Below are 24016 nucleotides of genomic sequence, written 5' to 3'. Positions count from 1 at the left end.
GGTGGGAGGATGGGCGGGTAAAAATGGGAGGTGAAATGTATGCAGGGAGATTTCTTTAGCTGTAGAGTCCTAGAAAGTTAGAACTGGAAAAATGCTCCTCTAGTTGTGGCTCTTCCTATAGACTGGGATTTCACTTTGCTCTGTGCCCGACTGCTTGCATCACTGACACCTCTTGCACTTGCTTCTTGAGTGACCTCCTGCCTTCCACCTCTTTTCCTCTCCAAACCGTCCCCTACCAGCCAGAGTGAGATACCTAAAATACAAATGCAGTTATGCTATTCCCCTTGCATTGCAGTGTCTCCCCATCGCCTTCAGGAAAACAAAACTCAAAAACAAACCCCATACCCTGACAGACACAGGCCCCTGTGGGTCTGATTACCTAATCTTTTACTTCTTCTTCCCTTCTTCCCCCATAGTGTCTTGTCATCGGGAATTACTTGAAATTCTCCAACCCACCAAACTCTCTTTTTTCTGTGCTGTTTCCTTTGCCTCCCTTCCCTTCTTTGGTGCTCAGCCTTTAGAAGTCAATTTAGCTGTCACCTCTCGTGGGGCATGCGTTAGGCGCCCCCGGCCTCTGTATTGCCACAATAGCCAGGTAACTGGTAGGAAAGCAGTTATGCACAGTTACTGTCCTTCCATACGTCAGTGTTCTCCACTACATGTGAGCTTTCTATGGGATGAGAATGTAGCTACTTTATATTGTGGAAGCAAAACTGACTTTGATATTGAATACCCTACAGATCTCCAGAGTTAATTTGTGTAATGTGACTTTTGGGCCATTTCTGGGGCTGTGACCTTGCTCAAGGAGAACCACTTCACCAGAGAGCAGGCACACAGTAAATGTTAGTTGAGTGATGAAGGATGTGCCTCATTTCACAGACCAGGAAACAGGACTGGAAAGAGGAGGTAACTCACTGTAGCTCATACAGAAGGATAGTCAGTTGGAACTGACTCTAGGGAATTCAACTCTTGACTCCCAATCCAGTGCTCATTCTATCCTACCCTCTGATAGTCTTAACGAATCCTCTTGTGTAAGAGAGCAGTAGAGCACTCTTACTGGGTGGTGTGTGTGCGCACTTAAAAAAATTCCAAGTTCAGTCTGAATTTGCTGCATCTCCAAGCTCCTGTGGAATTCCTGGACTGGGGACTGGGTATGGAGAGATGCACAACAACACAGGTTGGGACATGGCAGAGCAGAGCAACTTTAAGTATGTCAGGAAGCCCAGAGGCTTGGCAAGAAGAGGAAGTGTTTAGAGTAAAATGATAGCAATTATGAACTATACATACTGATTCAGATTGAACGTCATCTGTAGGTCTCTCTGGCCCAGCAACAGCACAGAGTTGCCCAAACCTTCATTCCCCAAGCACCTCGAAAATCCCTGCCTATGTTGTTTTTGGGAGGGATAATTCAGCTGTGAGCAGTGTTTCCTAAAAAATCAAAATAATTCCTTAGAGTGGGCCCAGCTTCCAGGGGCAGCCTGGGAGCGGGGCGTGCTTTCCTCAGCCTGGGTGTCAGTGTGCAAGTTTCTGGAGTGGAGAGGGAATCCAAACCTCCAAGCCTGACTTACAGCTCAGGGCCTCAGATCTTCTCCCTCCCAGCGCATATACCACCCCCTGCCCCGTTTTCTTCTCTGCAAGCCAGCACTCCTCAGAGCTGGGAAATGACATCTAGCCACTGCCTTTTTCTGGGCTTACATATGGATTCTTCCCTGAGAGAAAAGCAGAAAGGACGAAAAGTGGTTCCTGATGACATGGGCAGGAGAGCAGCATGGTGACTCAGAGGGCAGCAGGACTGCAACAGGTCAGAGTTCATCTAGCCCAGCACTCCAATCTGTCTTGTCTTCTTTCCTTTTCTTTTCTATTACTTATTGTCCTCTTTCTTTTCCCTGTCATTCATTTTCTTGTAGCTTCCACCTAAACTCTTACATGGAAACCAAACACGTTAAACTTAAAAATGGAACTTCTGTAAACAAGGGTTGGTCAGGGGGCTTCTCATCTCCCTTTCTGAGCTGCCCTCTTCTCAGACCCCTGCAAGGCCCCTCCTCAGATCTGTGGGCTTTGAGACAGCAGTTTGGAAACCTTTGGTGTGACCCAACATTTCGTTCCACACATGTGGCTATGATGGTAAGGAGGTGATGGGATTTATTAAAAGTCCAACAAGTGTTTCGCGACAAGAGTTGGGCTCCACAGGACCCTCCTGGCTCTCTAGCTTCTCACCAGTAACCTGTACCAGATTCCATGTAGGCCCTGTAAAGGCTCAGCCTTGCCCTACGGTCTGCAGTGGGTAAATTTTGTTTTTATTAAAGAAGTCAGATTGAATTAAGAAGCCCTGGGTCAGAAGCACTGGGAGATAGGTACCACATCATCCTGGCTGCTCATCCCCTTGGGCCTGTGCTGGGATTCCTCCTCCACCTGCACTTAGAACCTGGTCCCAATCCTGTTCCTCCTCTGCCTGAGGCCCTGCCTTTATAAATTGTTGGAATGGGATCCTATCTTCTTGCTAATATCCTTGACTTTCTTCTCCTGTTCTCCGCCCTAACAGGATCCAGCCTGCCCTGGAGCCTGGCCTTGCTGTAGGAACCTGTACATGCTCCTAGGCCCCAAACCCTGTCACCAACTGAACTCTGTTGCTTGTCTCGAGGCATACCACCATGCTCTGCCTCCTCCCAGGACCCTCCTAGGGCCTGGAAGTCTTCTCCCTTTGCCTAGACTTGTGTTCTCCTGACAAGTCACTTGTGCCCACAGTCTGGGCTTTCTGTAGCCTTTACGGGAGGGGATGTAGAGATGGGAGGGGCTAGCTGAATTTGAACTTAATCTGCCCAGGACAGCTACTCTAAACCACACCTGTACCACTTAGTCTACCACCTGTGAGCTCCTAGATTTATGCCAGAAGAATTTGTCTGGACCCTGGCCTCTCCTGTTTGACCCAGAAAAGCCCAGAATGAGAGACCCATGGGTTTAATTCCAGAGATTACAATGAAAGAAGTGGCTCCTGAAGCCTTCCAGCCAAGCCCAGTCATGTTTCAGACATTAACAAATCTTTTCCCTCTCTCTGGGCTCTAGAAAGTACACAGGTTCTCTCTGACCCACCTGCAGTTCAGGTTGGTGTCCGGAACCCTCTAAGACATCTCAGATCGGGGGCCTGACATTCTATAACTGCCCCTTTTCCTGTCCCAACCCTGTGGCCTTCACCCTGCCAAGAGGTAGGTCCTGTCCATTTGCAGCCCAGAGATCCCTTTCATGACCTCCACGACAAAGCCCAGCCAGGACCCCAGCTGCATCCAGCTGCCCTTGCAAAATGCAGGTGTCAGAATCCGATTCCAGGCTTCCAGGGGCCTGGGAAACCTACCTGCTGCCTCTCTGAAGGTCCAGAGGCTGAGGATGGAGAGACCTAAGTAGCGGCTTCTACCTGTTCCCCTCCAGAGCAGCCCCGCAGTGGATACTCTCAGCTCCCCTAGAGCCCCAGGCAGTAGACCCAGGCCTGGTGCTTTTCTGCAGCCCAGGAACAGAATCAGGCTGGTCTACTAGACTAAGGTTCCGATAGCTGCAGCGCCTGATTACTCTAACCCAGACCAGAAAGCTCCAGCCGCAGCTCAGAGGTGGGAGGAGGCTGTGAGCTGTGAGGTGCCCTGAAGCCCACATTTGCCTGAGGGGGAGCTGGAGTGCTCAGGCACCATCCTGAAGCACAGCTGTAAGAGCTGAAGCTACCTGGGGAGGGAGGGGCAAAGCTACCTCATAGGCCTGTGGGAGCACTCGCACCCAAACCAGCAGAGTGTGTTCATCTGGGGGCCCAGCCTTGGCTCCAGAGCTCCTCCCAAATCCAGGGGTTCAGTAGAATTCCTGGCTTAACAGTGCCCTCGAACCAGTATCCCCTAATCTTGAACTGGAACCTATATCATCAAGAGCTAAGGTAGATAAAACAAACTCTGAGACAAAGATCACAGGGCCTCCCAAGATTCTTAGAGAATACCACAGCCAGCCCACCCCCAGGATGATAGCCCTCTCTCCTGAGCAGAGACCAGGAAACCAAGATGCCTCTCAGTGATATCTGACTGGAAACCTGTGTAGACCATGCTTTCTCCACCTGAGTGGGATTGAGTTGGGCATGTCACCTGGAGAGGGTCACCTGCCAGAGGGGGACGGCTGGAGATTTGCTGTGAGTAGAGCCGTCCCTGCAAGGGCCTCTGCAGCAGAGCCAGGAACAGACCTGAGAAGGCAAAGCCTCTCACTGTCTCCCTCCAGGCTGGCTGCACCGTTGTTGCCAGGTTAGGGGAGCCCTTCCTGGAAGCCTCTAGAACCTCCCTGGAGGATAAGGGCTTTACCAGGAGGGGGGATGGTGGTGTGTCCACCCACCTTTGGTCCAGCCCCACATCCGGTCACCATAAGGCCAGGAGCTCAGACAGAGGAGATCTGGGCCTTGAATTTTGTGTAGGGTTGACAAACGCATCTTTCTCAGACTCAGTCCTCATCTTGAAAGTGGGGTGATAGAAGCGCCTATCTCCCATTATTGGGATCAGTGCCACGCTGTCTGGCTCTGAAAGTAAGCCTGGGAAGAAGGCACTGGTTTCAAAGTCAGCATGGCTGGCCCCCGGGGTCCTGCAGGGAGGGCCTGGAGAGCAGCCCGTGGGCCCCTCTGGGGTTGCTTTAAAGATTAGATCTATGTGAAGCATTCTATTCTAGAGCTATGTGCTGGATTTTAACAACTGGGGCAGGAGGCAGGAGGCCAGAATTCCTCCCCTAGGTCTGCCCGAAGCTGCTGAGCTAGCTGCTTTGGGACTCAAAGTTCTAGATCAGGGGGAAAAAAAACAAAAAACAATTTTTCCTTTTCTTGCCAACCCAGTGAGTGATTACAGTTTTTCAAAATATATGGAGCCCAATAGCTCCCCAAACTTTTTAACACCCAGACCCTCCTCTAATTGTCAGAGATACCCTGTGAGGCTGGCAGAGCAGGATTTTATTCTCATCTCATTGGGGGAGCAGCCTGTGGTCCAGAGAAGTGACCAGTGGAGGGACCCACAGCCACTTGGCAGCAGAGGTAGGCCCAGAGCAAGCATCTCCCTTCCACCCTCTGCTCTTTGTCTCTCTTCTTTAATTTCAGACTTACACATTTACTTTGAGCTTTTGCTTAAGTTGCATCATTTCTAACATGGGATGCCATCCTCGCTCAGCCTCACTGTCAGGCTAATCAGAAGTCATGTGCCTCTTGCATCTAGACCAGCCTGCCGGGAGTCTCCCTTCACCCTCTGCCCGGGTGGTGCAGCCAGAGCTGAGGAGGGCTGGGACTCAGTGGGCACAGCAGGAGTTGGGGGATGGTTTGGGCCCAGCATACTTTGGGCACCGGTTCATGAGATGATTGATGGGGAGAGGGTTTAGCAAACTATTCTGCATGAAACACTGTTGAACTTGTGAAAGGGCTCTGTGCTCCCCTGTTGGTGTTTGTTTACTTCTTCCATTTGACCTTGTTGCTCTAGGCTACAGGGAAGAGAATGAAAGAAAGGATGCTTGCTGGAGACTTTTGGTCCTTTGTTTATGCAATCCAGAAACCACAAGTGCAAAGAATATAAACTGACTGATTTGTAAAATATATTTAGTGTTTGCATTTTTATTAAAGTAGTACAGCCACATGGTTCAAACATGTGCAGACCCAGGGTCTTTGTTCTCCCTAGTGGTGTGGTTTTCAGTTTTCAGGTGGGGAGGGTACAATTTGCAAGTAGAAATGCCTAGGAAAGGGTTCAGTTTGGATTAGACTGACTCCTCCCTGAAGTCAAACACTCCAGAAGGTGCAATAAAGGCAACAGTCTCCTGATTCAGGCCCTTCCCACCATGAGTCATTTCACTCACAGACAATGGCTTCTAAACATCCTTGCTCTGGTTTTACTTAAGATTACCTCCACAACTCTAAATAATACGTTTATTAATACTATTTCTAGTTTTCCATTTACTTATTTCAACACTAAATATGTATTGAGCCCCTTCTGTGAACCAATCTCTGTTCTAGGTAACTGGGAAGATCATATCAAAATTAATGCTTTACTAATAGATGAAGATTTAGCTCACTTAGAATAATCCCTCCTCCAAATACAACTGTCACCAATTTCATTTTGAAAGAAGATACTGAAAGAATAGGCAGTTTATTGTTCTGGGTGAAAGTGCCCTGAATATAGGACTGATTTAGAGGGTTAGGACACAGGTTATTTTTTGAAGGTAGGGGACTTGGGTAAAAACTGGAAAGTAGTCTCCAAAAATGTCTAAGAACCATGGATACTAGAATAGCCTGGAGTGAACAATTCCACAGCAGTGAGACATGTAAAGTGTGCTCGCCCATGTGGGGCTGGAGTGGCACAAACACACAAACAAGCCTCCAGCAAGGTCCCGCCCACCCCAGGGGCCTGGAGAGGGAGCTGCTCACTGGAAAACTTTGTCTTTAGGAGGTTCCTAAGACCCTTGCCAGTGAGTCTCAGTCCTGTGATTCAGGCTGTGATAATGAACATATCTTTGCCTGAGTGGCTTAAACCACAAACCTCTATCGCACAGTTCTGGAGGCTGGGAAGTCCCTTGTCTCGTGAAGCCCTGTGCCCTGGTTAACAGAATGCGGTCAGGCCATTACTGTGCCCTCACGTGGACAGAGTACGATCCCACTGGGGCCTCTTTTGTAAGGGCACCAATCTCATTCAGGAGGGCTCTACCCTCATGACCTAACTACCTCCCAAAGGACCATGTCCATATGCCATCACATTGTGGACTAGGTTTCAACATAGGAATTTGGGGCTGACACATTCAGCAGATAGACATTCAATCTGGGTGACACAATGCCTGGGAGACGAGAACCCAGGATGGAGCCAGGGGTCCTACATTTGGGACCCAACTCTAGCGCTAAACAGTCCTTTGTCTCTTTGTGTGCCTGGTCCTCGGTTTTCTTTCTGTAAATTGGTGATGGGCCCAGCGTCTCTGTGTGGGTGTGGGGATAAAATCATACTCTGATACATCAACTGTAAAGTGCTATAGAATGAATTCTTATTGTTAAGAAGTATGTGCAAAGAATGCCTTGAATGAGTCTATAAATATAATTCCATGGTGCATTATTAATTTTCCTTTCTAAAAATCCATGGCTCCTGCCACTAATTTATCATTATAATGATTCTTATTCATACTCTGGATAATAAGAGAGATCACAATTATGCTTTCTGGTGGAATGAGTCCTTTAGTTAAGTAAATCTCCAGATGCTTAAAGCTGAGTTTTCCCTTCAGCTTGGAAAATGATAGCTTGCACGGTCTTACAGTCACTGTGGGAAAAGTTCACCGGCTAGTTAGCCCTCAGGGGTGGGCTCTCAACTCAAAGCATAGTCATGAATGATTCTACTCTCCTATGTGAGAAGCTCAATTTAAGTAACCCCAAATTTACTGAAAGATTGCCCTCACAAGGAACTGTGTTGATAAAGGACTGGGGGTGCTTTCATAGGTGAATGTGACCTTCACCCTGACAATTAGGGGCTCATGCTGATGGAAGGAGCAGACATACACATGAAATTTAATGCAAGATGATCAGTGATCAATTCTAAAATAGAAGTATGCAGTGGGAAATTCAAGCAAGAAAATATTAATTCTGAATTGGGGCTATCTGGGGCATCCATGTGGGGAAGATACAGCTTAAACAGTCTTGAAAACTTACTAGAACATTGGCAGAGTGAAAGGGGGAGGGACCTATCTGTGCAAAGGCCCAGGGGAGGGAGGGCTCAGATAGTGACTGGGGAAGAGCAAGGTCTAAAGCCTGGTGGAAGAGAATATTGAAGTGGGCTGGAGCCAAACAAGGGCAAGAGAACCCTGAGACCCAGCTGAGGTTTGGTTTTATTCCACAGACAAGAGCACCTTTGGAAGTGTCAGTAGATGAGATCAGAGTACAGCTGTCATGAGAAAAGGTACTTTCCCTTCCTGCTGCACTGTGAGGTGTTTGTGGGGGAGGCAAGGCTGAGTAAATGCTTGTGGAAGGGGTTTGATGGGCCCCTCCCAGGAACTGCTCCTGGCCTTCTTCTGTAAATACCCAATTACCTGTTCATTTCCCCAACTACCTAATCAGGGAAATCAAATCAATCACTGTTCATTCTAACTTTAATAAACATACTTCAGCTTACATATATGATGGCTTTCCTTAAACCATAAACCATATTAAACCATAAATAACTTGCATGATGTATGTGAAATTTGCAAAGGTAGTTTAGGTGGGGGGAAAAAAATAACATTCAATTAACAAGCTTCCCAGAAGGTGAATCATTACAAATGACAGGAAGGCACATTTGCAATATATATATATATATATATATATATAATTAGAATATATTTTCTAGAAAGCCATTCCATGTTAATAAGAGGAAAAAGGCCTTTATATCAAATCTCAGAATAAAGCTGAAAGGATCTTGTGGGTTAATATTCATAGACATAGCATGCTGGATGAATGCAATGCCTTCGGTATCAGACTGCCTGTGGGCAATCCCGATTTTGCACCTGTGAGCTCCACGACCTCAGGTAAGCATTTAACCTCACTGAACTGCAGCTCCCCCACCTACGTCATGAGGACAGAAACTGTGTTTTGAAGACTGAGTCAGTTTAAGTAAAGCTCCTGGTGCTTTGCTTAGAGCGTACTTATATGCTTTACAAAGTGTACTTACACTTCGCAGTGTCCTCTGAATCGTAAGTTAAATATTGTAAATGCTACATAGACATTAGCTACTACAGTTATTATCATTATTATTTCTTCTCCCTGTCCCCATTTGTTTGGGGACTTTGTATGTGACACTTGCATAGTTATTATCTCATTTAATTTAATACTGATAACTTTTCCTAGGTTGTTATTGTTAGCCACGTTATATTGAAAAGGACATTGTAAAAGTTAGGTGGCTTGGTTGGGGCCACCCAGCCAGGAAGTGACCCAATGGGACTGGAACCCAGAATGATCTGATCCCAAGTTTCCAAAGATCAGAATGAACTCCATATTTTGAGAATGTTCTAGGCAAGGTTGATTGATCCAGTTTTCTCTGATCAGCTTGGCTATGCTTTGTTATAGATTATTAATGGTGGGAATAAATCCACTTTCTTTTTCTGTCTTACTTGCTCCAACATATGCAGTGCAAGCAGCTCTCACAGACTGGAGGTGCTGAGTAGCCTTGTGTTCCACAGACATGCCCGTTCTATTGTAGACAGAGACAGGAAAGAACAAACAGCCCAACAAGGCAAGTGACAGCCTATTACCACACTTCCTGATCCTCAGGGAAAATAGAGTAGCCACTGGGGAAGAAGATATCCACCTGACAAGTTCAGTCAGTGCACGAATACAATCAGATGTGTGGGGGGCATAAGAGTACAAAGCCCTTTTCCATATGCACGGATTATCTATTCCTCAGAATGCCCTGAAGACACTCAGGCAAGGACATCCCCTCCTTCTGACATCAGATGAAACAGAGGCCCAGGGAAACCCAGAGGCCTGTAGGTGGCACAGCACATTTTGAAGTTGGATCTTGCCTATCTAAATCTGCCTGCCATGGCAAGGAAAAGAATATCAACAGTAAAGGCAAAATAAGTAACTTTTTAAATTGAGATGAGAATGACAGGCATCCTTTAGAAAGGTAGTTGTGTCGTGGTCTTGTCTCAGGGCCTCTCCCCTTCCAGTAATGCTCTTGCTGCCCTAGAAAGGCTCAAGCTAAACAAAGAACAAATGACTTGTGTTGACTGTCAGCTGACCCCCTGCATCTCCAGAGGTAGTCATGTTCTCCAGGGGATCAGGATGTGAGCCAGGGCTCAGAACCACTCGCATCAGCAGGGGACCGACCCCCTTCTCTGCTCCTGTGACTTATGTAGGAAGTAACTCTAGGAACTTCTGATCTTGTGTCCATGTCAATAGTAATTTAAAAGCCTCATTCTTGGCAGATCTGAGAGGGGCTACTTCTGGAGCAGCAGGTCTTCTGAAGGAAACAGGGGGGCTGAGTCTCATCCTGCCTTTGTCTGTCTCCTTCAGGGAAAGCCTCCTTGGGGGTTGAGCACGTCTGCATCAGTCTGGAGTCGCTCCTCCCGGGCCTGACCTGGGATCAGCATTCTCTCTGTTGATCACCATGACCAGCTAACCATGTGGTACCCCTCACCTTGGGAAATGCCTTCACACCAGTCTGGGTCTTGGCTGGGTTCCCTCATTATTTAAGTTTGGAAACAGGTAGGAGTATAATCTTTCTGTGAGCCAACGCTCAAGTTTCTACTGTGAGGAGAATTTTTTCTAGCTCTGTGTGGATTGTTCTTTTTCTCCCAACTCCATCCTTATGAGGATACAGGCCCAGGGGAATCTAGATTTGGCTAATTGGAATGTGGGATAGGAGAGTTATGGCTGGGTGAGCTCAGGCTACATACACCGGTTGGAAGGGCACAGCAGGAGAGAGAATCAAGGTCTTGAAGGTAGAAAAGTGATTTTCTAGGATATAAGAGTGATGCCTACATTTGTGTGAACAGTTGAATGACAGCAAGGTGTGCCTCTGCTGTCCAGTAAAAAGCAAAGGAGACAGAAACAGGGTTCTAGTATCCTGGAGGATTCTGGAACCCCTCTTCTAGGCTCAGGCTGAGCTATTGTGCAGGAGAAACATGTCCCATGGAGATGTTTGTTTAAGGCTTACCAGCTCCAGTACCCACTCTGGGCAGGTGGCACTTAAATTCGTATCTTAGTCCTGATCTCTTTCCTTCTGCTGGATGGTTTCCATTGTTGGCTCTTCAACACCTTAAACACCAGATTTCCATATCAAATTCTCTTCATTCCCAAACTCTCCCTCCTTTTGCTGTGCGTGCAATCTCTGCTCCCTTTACCCATCTCTGCCTGGCGGAAATGTGAGGGGTATTGCTGCATTCTCACACGATTCCTTTCAATCATTCTGGAGCCATGTGCTTGATCTTTTCATTCCTACTTAGAGCTGCCTGGTCAGATCCCTATAACTTTTTCCATGGATCACTTTAGCAGCTTCCTGATTATCTCTTTCTCTCCAGTTTCTCTTTCCACCAATTAGTTCTTCATAGAACTTGAGCCACTTTCCGAAGCTCCAGCTCTGGTGATTTTTATTTGTCTTCCTCGCCAACCACTGATGGTTCCCACTGCCCTTCTTTAGCCAGTGATGGGCACTGGTCTGCTCCTTGTGGCCCCTGCAGTCTCTCTTGCCTGGACTTTCCCTCTTCCTTGCTTCTGCTTCTGCCATTCTATCCTCCTGGAATTTTCTTCTATTATCTTTGTCAGAATCTTTGTCAGGGTCCTCCTTCCTTTGTAAGGAGTTATTCATGTAGTCCATGAACAACTTAAAAATATTTACTCTGACCCTTGGGCATCAGGCACTGTGTTCTGTGGTGGTGAGATATCCATGAATGAGACACAAGCTGTTATTTTTAGTTCATTGCAGGAGTAGACTTTAAACAAATAAACACATACATATTAATAATTAGATGGGCTATGTGTTCTCAAACAAAAGAACATAGTTACATGAGGAGACATAGGGAGAATTGCATTGGGAGAGGGGAAGTAGTTCCTAATTTACATCTACAGAATTGAAGAAGGCTTCTCTGGAAGGCATGTTATGTAGAGGAAATAGATTTAGTGGAGAGCAGCAATGGGGAAAATGAGTGTGTGAGGGCCCTGAGACAGGAAAGGAAGAGCCTTGCTAATGTCTAAGGTCAGAATTGACTGCTCTGTCTTCTCTGTGCTCATGGGGCCCTTGTCACCTTGACTATGGTGAGCATTGACACCTGCTCTGTATTAAAACAGTGCAATTTTATGTCACCCACTAGACCCAGATTCTGTTTAGGTAAGGACCATGTGTTACTCATTTCATTTGACAATTCATTGTCTAACAAGTATTTCTGTGCACCTAGTCTTGGCATATTACTGATCACACAGTTGAGACTCAAGAAAAACATGGAACTGGCTGTCCAGGAATATGTGCTTGCATATGATAACAAGATGAACTTGACTTGCCATTGAAACTCTTAGGACAATTGTCCCTAAATAGCCCCTACTTCTCTATGTCATTGTGGAGACCAAGGCACCTCTCACTGAACATCCCGCAGCCACTGCAGGGGCATGCCCCCAATCCTCCCCTCCAGTCCTGTGGATGCTCGGGCACAACAATCCAGCTCTGATAGCAGACTTTGTGCCACTTTCGAGTTGCTTGACCATGTTCTAGTCTGAGCTAATTTTGTAAGTCAAATTGCTTAAGAGTGAATATGAAATCTTTGACTGAAGCCCAAATGTATAAATACCAGTCACATTTCCTTCCTCCCCAATTTTGCAATCATTCAAAAAAGCTGTTCATGTTGTCCAGCGTAATTAGTTATTTATACACCCTCATGTGGTCCATTGTTCAGAATTAAATTGTCTGGTATACAGAATTTGTCTTGCAAGGCTTGTTTTGCCATTTCACTGCTTTTTGGAAGCTGTTTGTAAATATGTCCTTGTGGAACCCTTCGGGATACTTCTGAGCATGTCCAGGATTTTGAGGGGGATAAGCCAGTGCTTGTAAGCAAATATGCTCTCTGAGGTCACACACTGTCCCCTGCTTTTGAATACAAACATTATCAAGAATCATACATCCTTTCAGTGAAGACCCAGGGAAATTAGAATGAATGCAAAAATAGTCACAGAGAGATAGAAGTGGAAATCCTGGAGATCTAGTCACTAGATTCTAGTGACTCCATTTTGCCTATGAGGAAGCCAGTTCCCAGAAGGGAGAAGTGAGAGAGACTGTCCCACAGCCTCTTGTAGGTGAGAGGCGGAGTCATGCCCAAACCCTTTCTAGCTGACTCCTATGCTCTTTCTACTGAGCCACTGAGTGTGTTCATGCAGAGTGCTTCAGGCGTTCCTGGGCTTGTTAGGCTTTAAGTAGATGCTCTGGAAGGGCTGTGCTCTGGGCCCTTCTGTCTGTATTTTATAGCTCTATTGTCTCCTCCCCAGGGGCCTGACCGTCAGCTGTTACTGATAAGTGTTAGCCATAGTAGAGCAATTTTACTTTCTCTTCTGTCAGGCTGCAGTCAGAGACTCCAGATGGTCTATCAGTTTTATGTAAAATAAGACTTATTTCTGAGTGAGGGTCTGAAGGTTTCTGTTTCATGGGAGAAATCATAAGATTTATGACCCAGGGTATGGTCTATCTTGGTGAATGTTCCATGTACACTTGAAAAGAATGTGTATTTTGCTCTTGTTGGGCAGTGTATTGTCCTATCAATATCAATTAGATCCAGTGGTTGATGGTGTTGGTCTGTGTTTATATCCTTGTGGGTTTCCATCCATAAATTTTAGTATGTAAAACATTAGCTTTTATTGTTCAGAAGTCTTTTTAGGTTTTCTTTCCAGATGAGCATAAAAGATCTTGGTTATTATTTTAAAATGGGCCTTCTGGCCATGGGTAGACAGTTGGGCATTTCTATAATGACTGGCTAGACAGCATAATTTAAAGAACCCTGAATCTTCCTTCTAACACACATATACGGACCATCAATGTGCAAACTTACCACAAAAATCTTAAATGAATTCTTATTGGAGTAAGACCAGTTGTTGTACCTAAGAAACACTGCATCAGCTAGCTAACCTCATAGCTTTTAAAATTCATTATTTTCTGATGTTATTATTCATAAGATATCCAGTTTTTCTACAATGATCACATACTAACACAATTTATAGGATTTTAAATATATTTTTTGCTTTACATTTTTATTTTAAATGATTAAATATGTAACCATACAGAGAAGATAGATGTCATGTATTCACCACTGGAATTAACAGATGCTAACATTTTGCTGTATTTGCTTCAGACCTCTTTTTTCTTGAAAGAGGTAATGTAACACCTAGTTAAAGCCAGCCATACCTTTCATTTCCTCTCACTCCCTCCTTCTTTCCCTCTACCAAGGAAAACACCATTCTGAATTTGATGGGTATCATTCCCATGATATTTTGGTACTTTCATTCTAAGCAAATGTATCCACAAACAATTGAAGGCCAAGACAATCTCATGGTTATTTATTAGTTTTTATAATCAGGGAGAAAAAAAGAGTCATCTGCCATGTTCAAAAGTGTAGGTCCATTGTAATACCTATTCCTTCCAACTGAATTTTGCTTTAATCCAGTTTTATGTTCTGTTTCTGGTGATCTTCCTACTCAGCTTTACTTCCTACTAGCAAAAGTCTTGTCTGGCTTTTGCTAGACATGGTGACTTGAGCCCTGGTTCCATTATTTGGTGTTTCTGAAACCATGGTCTGTTGTCTTAGCCACTACCCACCCCAAATCTCTGTACTGCGGCCTCTCAGTTAGTGACAACCTGCCAGGCTCTTGTACCTGAATACCTGGTCACCTGACGCTCATCTAGTCTGTGAGTGGATGTAGCTGCTTTTTCAGACCTGATCTGTCTGGTCAGAATCCCAGCAGCAATAGGAGCGTTCAATTCCCATCCTACCTTACCTCTTCTGCTTAGACCTTCCATGTTTGAAACCCAATCCCTGAGAGGGCACATCAAGGGGAAGCAGAGACTGGGAGGGTGGAGCCTGATGAATGTAGTGATGACGACTGATAACAGCCAAGATTCTTGAGGAATATAATCAAAGTGGGAAGACCTAAGGTGTAGCAAATATTCAAAATGTGTCATTCATAATAATAACAGCTGTTGTTCATAGAGTACCTACTATATGACAAGTATGGCATTAGGCACTTTTTATCTTATTCTTAAAAATCCCGTAATTTATAGATGAGAAAGCTAAGGCATAGAGAAGCAGTATGCTACAATTGAAAAATTACTGGGATTTAGACTAAGACAACTTCAGTTCAAACTCTGGCTCTATCATGTACACTGCCTTGGACAAGTTTCTTAAGTTTTCTGAACTTGGCACGAAATAGGTGCTCAGCAGTGATGGTTGTTGTTATTGTGGGTGCTTCTCTCAAAGCTACCCTCTTTCAGGGAAATATGGATGTTATATGCTATAATATGAATATCACTCCTTTAAAGGAAGTGTCGTGGACTTTGAAAAGACATTGGATATTTGAAATATTTTAAGTTAGCAGTCTCCCATTCTAGTTCTCTATCACAGATGAGTTGGGTGACCTTGAACCATTCATTTCTTTCTTTTTCCCCTTGTTTTTCTCATTTATAACATAAAGGGGTTGAACTAGATAACCTCTAGGTGCTGCTTATTCCGCCTCCTGCATTCTGTGCCTCTGCTCAGGAAGCCCAGCACAAAATCGCCTTCCAAAGGAAGATGAAGAAAGGTAATGGCACTGAGGTTTAAAGAAGCCCAGGGAAGGAGCGAGGGCAAGGTTCCTATCTAGGTGCTGGTCCCAAATCCTTAACAACTAAGACCAGTTGGATTTCTTTTCTGCTTCCCAACCTGAGCTGGGAAGGGATCCAGGTCGTAGGGGGTTTAGAAGACAATAAACGTGGTTGCCCACACTCATGGCTTTCTGGGGTGACCTCTTTTCTTCTCTCCTGTTCTCCCTTCCCTTTCAATTATTCTCTTCTTTTTCCTTTCTAGAAAGAGGAAGCTAAAAATCTAAGACTGCTAATTAAGGTAACTAAGTGGAAGGAGGAATTTTCTTTATGTTACAGGTTTCTTCTTTTCCCCTTCTTTCCAGTACTTTCTGATTTTGTTTTCTAAAAATAGGTATGTTTGAGGGATTAAGTCCTATACTTCTGTTCAATGAATTTTAAACTCTGTCACTCTGCACCCACCTGTTTGTTGAAGGTAAAGGTGGAAAAAACCTTGGAGAGTCCTTTGACTACTTTTAGACCAACTCTGATGGTTCTTTTGGTCTTGGGATTCATTTCCCAAGAACAAAACACAAAAGTAAATATGAATTCATGAAATATGGGAGGTGCTATAAAGGAGCTATGAAAACACCTGTTTTCTGGCACTTCAGGCCTGGCTCTGGAGAAACATTCTTCCTCTGTCTCTACTCTGCTACCCGGATTCTTAAGTTTGACTATGAATCATAGTCCTGAGACTTTCCTCAGCACCTCTGCCCTTCATGTAGTCGGTGAGGATCACCCTTTGGGCTTGTCCTGGCTCCCTGGCACTCTGCTGCCTGGACGGCTACCTTACCCTCCAGGCCTTTCTCTGCCTGCCCACATTCTCTGAACACTTGCAGTTCTCCAAACATTCCCTTTCCGGTCCAGCTTTGGGGCCTTTGCTCTTCTGTATACCTTTTTCAGGAATGTCTTTCTCTCCCCTCTGTATCCATTTGTGCAAAACTTGCTCATCCTTTCCGGTTCTGTTCCTGCTCCGTTATCCCTGCAGCAGCCACTCCTGAACTCCTTTTCCCACCTGGCATACCTGCCTGCTCTGCCCTGATGTCTCATGGTAATTGGTTTATTGTGCTGATCAGAGCACTTATAGCCTGGTGTTACATAGTTATTTGGTTATTCATCCTGTGCCTTAGCCACTTATCCACACCTTGGCAGCATGGATATTTATTTCTGTATCTCAAATAGGACCAGGAGTAATTAACACGCAATATTTGTTGAATCAATGCCCCAACATTAAAGTTAATAATAAAACATATGAATGCTCCCCTATAATTTTCCGGAAGTGTTCAAATGTATTACCTAAATTAATCTTCAGAACAACTCTATATAAGATAAACTATCATAATCCCATTTGCAGAAGAAGAAATAATATTTACTGTTTGCTGACTCTGCTAGGATTTTGCTAGGACTTTTCATATATTACATCATTCAATCTTCATACAATTTCAGTAAAAGCAATAGTCATCTGCACTGAGCACTTGCTCTATGCCGAGCACTATTTTTAGCCTCTATTAATTTAATTCACATAACACTATATGATATGTACATATATTATCCTTATCTTACATGTGAGGAAATTGAGATACCTGGAAGTTAAAAAACTTACCTGAGTCCCATAGCTGAATCTGGATTCCAAACTAGGTGGTAAATGTGGAGAGAACCATTCCCATATGAGTGTTCCCCTCTCTTCCTGGCTCAGGGCTGCTGGTATTGTTCAGTACTGCTTCTGTGAGGTATAATCATACTCATTTTGCAGATGAGAAAACAGACCTCAAGATGAACCAGCTTGTCATTATTGTACGACTGATCAGGACAGAGCCTGGTCTTGTTCATGCGAAGCCCGTGTTCTGAACCGCTCATCAGTGTTGTTAGAGAGATGTCACAATGGCCAGCCTAGGTATATACAAATTTCCTCAGTCATGTGAGAGTTTTATAATTCTTTAACATTTAAGTATGTTTGCTGTGCTCACTGGGTTGGACACCGTGTATGTTGGGTAGCATGGGTGGGGACTTGTAAAGACTCCGATAAACTCCTTGCTTCCAAGAAGCAAAATAAAATATTCTTCACATCTATTCCCTCTCCGTTTTTTTGGCATGGCATTTGATGCTGCTGCTTTTTCCGTCTGCCCTGGGGGAGATCTTGAGGGGACAGGGGGAACAGAGAGAGTTAAGTCCAGAGCGGCAGCAAAGGTTGAGGGGATGTGGATAGGTCCAGGATGTGAGTGGGACTGGCCCTGACATTTGGAGTCAGTAGTGGTGAGAGGGCCTGGACGCTTCTGGCTCCTAAGGCAGCAGCTGTGCATATCCAGTTTCATATTGTGAACTAGTATGGGGGTGGGGGCATGGGCGCAGTGGCCTAAGGCCTGTGGGGAGAGGATAACAGCGGCAGGGCTGGAGATACCCAGGTCACTTAGAGCCACCCCTCTCCATGACTAAATGGATCCTTGCCCCCTCCCACCCACCCCCCACCCCAGTGTGAACACAGCCCAGGGTGGGGTCGCAAGTCCTGGGTTTAGTTCTCAACTTGGCCACGCACCAGCAGATGGATGTGAGCTAGTTACTTCCCCTTCAAATACGCCACTTCTACAGGGACTCTGTAAAATGGGTATGAGACTTCTTACTCTGCTTTTCTGGCCTGGATTAGGTTGTGACTGATGTTCATTAGAGTATCTGGCCAACTGTGAGGGCTGGGTGATGTGAGATGCTGAGGAGGAAGAAAAGTCTAGGTTTTGCTTTCTCTGGAGTTCCTAATAACAGGATTGTGCTGATGATGGGCATATAAAATGGACTTACACATAGAGACAGGAAAATGGACATAATTTCCAGGCCTGCAGCTATTAAGCCTATCACCAGTGAGAATCAGTTGGCATAGCAAGTTTTCTGTGTGAGAGTGGGGTGGGGCTGGGGGTGGGCGGTAGGATGGGGGTGGAGCTGATCCAGGAAAAGAGGGGGATGCTCACGTGCAAAGGATCCATGCCTAGAAATTAATGTCACCGAAGTGAAACCTTCTTCAGGTTCCAACCTGGTATAGCCAATGGCGAGGCTGTCAGGAGACGGGGCTGTATCTCAGCTCCCACGGACTCACCATGTGCCCAGGGACATATCCCAGCTTCTCTCCCAGCCTCAGCTTCTCCATCTGTAAAACAAAATACTACTTTCCAACAAACTGAAAAGACTTAGGGCTTTTCTCATCCACGGAGAGATACCTAAGGACAAGCTGAAAGAGATAGGAAAAGTCCCCCAGGCTCTGTCCGGGGCCCCCTGACCCACTGCTCTTAGGCCAGTTCTGGGACCCACCGCAGGGTAGTGACGGGAGGGGGCTGGAGGATTCCTGAACGTCGTGAGGGTGCGTACGTGACAGAGGGCTTTTAAATGAAGCACTGTGTTTTGCAGCGCAGCACCTGCTCCTCAGCCTCCAAAGGCAGCGCGAGCAGCGCGATCATTCACTAGCTGCCGCTTCCCATTCACGTCCGTAATCGGCGCACCGGCGGCCCCCGAGCGGCCGGGAAGGGCCTTCGGGCGGGGCCGAGCCTGGGCGCGGGGCTGGTTCCCGGGCCCCTCCGCTTCCCCTGCCCCCCACCACCCTGCCCCCGCCGGCTCAGTGGTGCTCTCTCCGCGGCGGCGCTCCCCGCAAGACTGCCCCGCCGGGCCCTCGGTGCCCCCGCCGGGGGTCACGCCAGTGCAGGAAAGAAGCACCTTGGCGGGTGGGGCTCCAGGAGGGCAGCTATATTTAGAGCGGCATCCTCTTCACCCCGCGCCGGCGCCGCCCTCTCCCCCTCGGGCCGCTCCCCTCGCTCCTCCCCGCCACCTCTCCCTCTTTGTCGCATTACATAGTAATCTGAGATGCGCTGGACGAGCTCCAGGGAACAGAATGTACTTGGCAGAGAAGCGGGGCTTGATGTCTGCAAAATGTCGGAAACGCAGCCAAGAGCTGCTAACTGGGTCATTAACCTCCAAAAGCAAAGCGAGGACTCTAGGCCCGCTCTGTCTCCCTTCATCTCTGAGATAGAAGTACCTCGGTGTGAGGGGAAGAAAAGCCCAAGGCTGGCTGCGTTGATTTCTAGGCACTGAAGGCAGGCCTGGCCCCTCCTCCCGGCCCAGGCCCTCTGGGCTGCCGCCGCGCCACGTCCCAGGGTACAAGTGGCCTTTGAAAGGCCCAGCAACCCCACGGGACCTCATTCGCGCCCAGAAACCTGTTACCAGGCAGCCCTTACCCACCGCATAGACTTGGGCCCGTTTCCTTGTGGAGGAAAAGGCAGTGAGGTGGTTCTAGATCCATCCCAGACCCCACAGAGTGAAGGGTTTTTTTGACTTACATCTCTTCCTCTCTCATCTCGTTTCTGAGAGCTGGCTGTGGGGCCCCGTGAGTGCTGACATGACCTGTCCACAGACATGAGCTCTGTGACCTTGGGTGAGTCACCCATTTGTCCCTTCCTTAATGCCCCACTATGTCAGTAGTTCACAGTAATTAATGCCTTCCTGACCTAGCTCACAAAATGTGACGCCCACATGGGAAAGGATTTTACCATCTACAATGCTCTGCTCAGTGTCGGAGATACTTTCCTTGACTGCTTTGACCTCCATCCCTCCGAAAGCCCCAAGGCACAAACTTCCTCAGCTGGACTCGTGTATATGCCTGAAAAATAGGAATACAACTGGTTTCACCACAAACTTCAAAGGTCTGAGTATTTACCAAGGGATTGCCCCTAAAATCCACCCCCTCCTGCTGTCTAGTCCTGTTGGATTGCCAAGGAGACACTTCCTCCTAATGTCCAAACCGACTTTTCCAGCAGATGGATGGAGAGAGAAAGTGCTTGGTACTGAAACCAGAACAGGACCTGCAGTTCCTTTAATGGTGTGGCTCCCCTTACTTGTTGGACAGAAGACCGGCAGCCTGTTGAGACTGGCAGCCTATGTCACATGAGTCTGGACATCTCGGTAGTCTCCACTGAACCAAGACTGAGAAAGCTGATTTGTGCAACCCTACTTGGTCATCTCGGGTCATCCCCACAAAATGAGAACCAAGTCCCTCTGGGCCTCAGCATCCTTCCTGCTTCAGTATTCTCTGGTCTCTCTGCCTCCACTGCAGCCTCAGCAGATCTGCTCTGCCTCCTCTCGTGCCCCATGTTCCCCTGCCACTGGGCCTTGTCTGAGGCTTCTTTCTCCTAAGTCACCTGCAGGGCTGTTAGGCCTCTCACTGCCACACATTCCAACCCATTGCGTCCCTCAAGACTCAGCTCAAATGCCAAGTCCCCTCTCCAAATGTGGTATCTTCCTCCTTCAGCTCTTCTTGGGAATTGGTCATAATGTATTGATAGAGCCAGCCAGCCTTGCATCAGGCCATCTTTGTGTTTATCATATCCTTTCTGTGGAGTGGAGATTTCTCTGTGGGTAGGGACCTTTTATTATTGATCTCAAATCTGAAGGATAAGGCAGCCATACATCCTGGTTTGCCTTCCCATAACAGTTTATGCCTGTTGTCTTGCTATAATTATTACTTGTTCCCTCTTCCACCCTGAAGTGCTCTGGTTTGGATGGTAAATTCTGTGGCCCCCTTACTGAAGGTCCCTATTCAAGTACTGGGCACATTAGTAGGGACTCAGTAAATGTGCTGAGCTGCCACAGAGAACCTGGAAGAGCTGCTTCTTACCTAGTTCCCTGGGACTCTTGGCCCTACCCTTTTCTCCAGCCTGGATGCATGCTAACACGGTATCACTTTCTGTTCAACAAATCTTTTCTGGATTTCAGAATGTTCCGACCCAACACGGAATTGTTTACCCAAACTCTTCCCAGTCTCAGTCCTAAACAGTAGGACAATCAATGGATGTTGGAAGTAGGTATCAAACTCTAGAGAAGGTTATCTGGTATGTGAGATGAAGCCTTCATTTCCAACCTGAACTGGATTTTTGGCCTTGACCCATTTTTTCATAGTCCATCTCTTCAGAATTACCTTCATCTATGGTGTTGCCTTAGCAGATCTCAACCTGGGAACTAAAATATGTAGTTAACATTTGTAGGTATAGCTCAGAGGTCAGAAAAGATAAGGTTCTGTGCCTTTTGGCATCATTACAAATTTTCTCAAAAGTAAACCTGTTGGGATGAGCGTGTGTTGATTTATTCTGAAAGATATCAAGCCTTTGGAAATAACAGCAGGCCAGATGCCTGGCCTTGTGAATGGAGCCCAGTGTCAGGAGGCCTGGGTCCTCTTTCTCTTTCACCTCTGACTCATGCTTTCTGGAGACTGAAACATATGCCGTTCTCAGCACTGGGTCTCACTTCCTTCATCTCCCCTATAAAATGGTATATTTGCCATTGCTACCGCCTTGGAAGGGCTGAGGCTCTAAGAAGTCTTGGTAATCATACAAAAAATATTAAAAGTATTAAAAGTGAAAATGTGCTGTGAGTGTTTGTGCTTCTCTGGAGAGACACATGTGGAGGGTATGTGTGGCCATTTATGGTGCTGCTCCAGTTTCTGGAACACCTCAGTGCACTGAGAACAGCCTCACAGAAACTGGAAATGGATAGGTGGTCTCAAGATAGAGGTGGGAATGAGTCTGGTCTGAGTGTGAACAGGAGTCGTGTGAGATCACCAGCCAGCAGTCAAACAGAAACAGGGAGATGGGAATGAAAAGCAAGCAGGACTATTACATGGAGGGTTTTGATGCCAGGCTAGGGCATTTGCACCCTCTCCTGAGGGCCTGCGAGATCCGTGGAGGTGACTGAGCAGGGGCATGGCATGAGTCTATGTTCCAGCAAGACCCATCTGTTAGGTGCAGGGACAGACTCTGGAACTGGCATCTGTCATGTCCGAGTTTATCACTAAGTAAATGGTGGTTCCCCTCTATATGAGCTTCAGTTTCCATCTCTGGAGAGTAAGTGGGTAAAATGGCCCTGAATAGCTCAAACACACTGTGGTTCTACAGCAAAGACCCTAATGCAATAGCTTGTTGTGTGTGTGTTTGGGCTGGGGGAGAGGTGGAAATGAGGTGACTGTTCATTGGACACAAAGCCAGGTCTGGCAACCTTGTTCTTCAGGAGGAAGCCTGAGCAGTCTCAAGGCACCAGACAGGTCTGAAGGACTCTGTGTAGCCGGAGCCCAAAGATCTGTCTTTAGGCCCCAACATGGCACAACTGTGCTTTCAGGCCTGGTCAGCAACCTCTGTTTAGACTCACCTATTAACTACTTCTTAGTCTGCCTGAGATGCTGATATTTGAGGAGGCTGCATGGAAGTTCATGTAACCAGCTGTTCCTCAAGGTGCTTCACATCTCCCCTGTCCTGTATTAGGTTTCCAGAAGGCCTTACGCCAGCCAGGACTTCACAGTTTGGGGCCCCCAAACTCTGCCTTAGAAATACAACTTGACAATATGTCTGTGACATTTACCAAGGTCCACTGTAAGACTGGAATGTAGATGTTTCTTTAATATGAAGGTGCTATTGGGATATTATCTGTTATTTAATGACTTTTATGTAAAGACCCACATAGAAAATTCCTCAGTGAACTTACATAATAAAAAACAAAATATTATGAAAAACTGGTTTTGCTTATTTTGGGTTTGCCATAGTTCCTTTTGGTTCAGAGATGATTAAATGTATGCTCCTGTTTTATGGCTGAGTTTAAAAATAGTTACGGTTTTTATCCTAAGCTTCTGCAAGTGTTTTAAAGGTAGGACATAAATAAGCAAATAAAGGTTCAGCTGGAGCTACGTCAGTGTGTCAAGTGGAGAAATAAACCCACTTATGAATAGTAAACTGATTGAAGCCCTCCTATCTTTAGTTGAAGCACAAGTTCCCAGTTCCAGAGCATCAAGGGGTAAGAGCAGCTTTCACTCAAGTGATTGCCTTAGTGCTGTTATGTTTGAGTCACAGTTTGGTGTGAGAAGGTTCAAAGGGACTGTGAATATCTGTAATGCAAAGCATTGTAAAGACCCAATAATAATTGGAAGAAGAAAATTGAAATAGTCTTGTTAGAGTTATGGGATTAGCAAGTGCAGAGGTTATAGGGTAAAAGTTACTTGTAGCTTATAAGGACACCATAATCCAGGTGACTCAACCAATTCCTGTTTGGCTGTTTTGTGTCTAGCTGTTAACTGAATGAAAGAAGAGATCATTTGAACTCTGAAGTCTCTTCTAGTTGGCTGACAAACTCTACAGTCCTCCTTGGAGTCCATAAAGCAGCTAAGAAACTGATGCCCTCACACCATACTCCCACTGCTTGTGGGGCGAGATGCCTGGAACTTCCTGACACAAGCACTCTCCTCTCTGCTGAAGGACATGTGTGCTCACTGAAGAACGTCTGAACAAATGGACAGCAACTCATAATCTCCCTTACACAAATTCCCTAAAGAAAATCTACATTATAGTTCTACCATGCTAGAAACCCACAGACTCAGAATATAAAATGTGAAATGAATCTGACAGATTGTTTAGTTTCCTCACTTAATAGATGAAGAAACAGAGGCTTAAAGAGACGGGACTTGGCCAAGACATGGACTAAGAGGTCACAGAGCCAGGGCTGGAGCCCAGATCTGCAGTGTTCCTTGGTGCTTATTTTTTGCTATCTGGCATTCAGTCACTGGGTTGCAAGGGATAAAACTTATTTTAGGCGACCTGTTACTAAGCTTTAATTACATCATTCTTGGGCTCAAAAACCTTTGTGGATTTCCACTGCTTATTCCTAGTTCAAAATCCATTTTGTGTCATTATTTTGAGTCTGTT

At 46.1% G+C, this 24016-nt stretch overlaps 2 long non-coding RNA genes across 8 annotated transcripts in view; one reads left to right on the top strand and one right to left on the bottom strand.

Annotated features, from left to right (window-relative positions):
* The window catches only part of LOC108392319 (uncharacterized), a 153290-nt gene extending 134303 nt beyond the window's left edge, over positions 1-18987 (bottom strand). Inside the window, exons 1-3 of one of the 7 annotated variants that reach the window (XR_012129301.1) lie at positions 18597-18987; positions 18260-18435; positions 16906-17192 (exon numbers count right to left, since the gene is read on the bottom strand). This is a non-coding gene — a long non-coding RNA (uncharacterized lncRNA). The remainder of the gene's footprint in view (positions 1-16905; positions 17193-18259; positions 18436-18596) is intronic. The other 6 variants (XR_012129306.1, XR_012129304.1, XR_012129300.1 and 3 more) reach the window with 6 other exon arrangements.
* LOC140848439 (uncharacterized) lies at positions 3-23949 on the top strand. The gene is made up of 2 exons (XR_012129308.1): positions 3-1801; positions 23382-23949. It is a non-coding gene; the product is annotated as an uncharacterized lncRNA (long non-coding RNA).
* Positions 23950-24016: the final 67 nt, after the last annotated feature.

The sequence above is a fragment of the Manis javanica genome, chromosome 3 (genome assembly GCF_040802235.1).
Source record: "Manis javanica isolate MJ-LG chromosome 3, MJ_LKY, whole genome shotgun sequence".
NCBI lineage: Eukaryota > Metazoa > Chordata > Mammalia > Pholidota > Manidae > Manis > Manis javanica.
This window is presented reverse-complemented; position numbering and strand designations above follow the sequence as displayed.